We start from the raw sequence: 356 nt of genomic DNA, 5'->3' as shown, positions 1-356 counted from the left end.
CCCCAGCTAGGGTTCCAGCCGCCGCCCCCGGCGACGAGGACGCGGCGGACGGCCGGGCCGGCGGGCGAGGGGCCGCGAGGCGGCAGGGAGACGGAGTGCAGCAGACCCGGGAGGAGCCGAAGAAGGCGATGAAGGGTCGGAACAGAGCGCGTTGGGAAAGTAGCGGCACGCCGGCGGTCGAGGGCGACGGCGGGGCGACCGGCCGACGCGGGGCGGGCTAGGTGGGGACCTTCCAGGAGGCCAGGGCAGGTCCTCGGTCCGCCCGACCAGCCACGCCCCAACCGGAGGGGCGCCGGCGGCGGCGGCCTTCCCCAATCCCAGCCCCAAAGGCCGCACCTTTCCCCGCGGTCACCGGC

The sequence above is a fragment of the Triticum dicoccoides genome, unplaced genomic scaffold (genome assembly GCF_002162155.2).
Source record: "Triticum dicoccoides isolate Atlit2015 ecotype Zavitan unplaced genomic scaffold, WEW_v2.0 scaffold2961, whole genome shotgun sequence".
Lineage (NCBI taxonomy): Eukaryota > Viridiplantae > Streptophyta > Magnoliopsida > Poales > Poaceae > Triticum > Triticum dicoccoides.
This window is presented reverse-complemented; position numbering follows the sequence as displayed.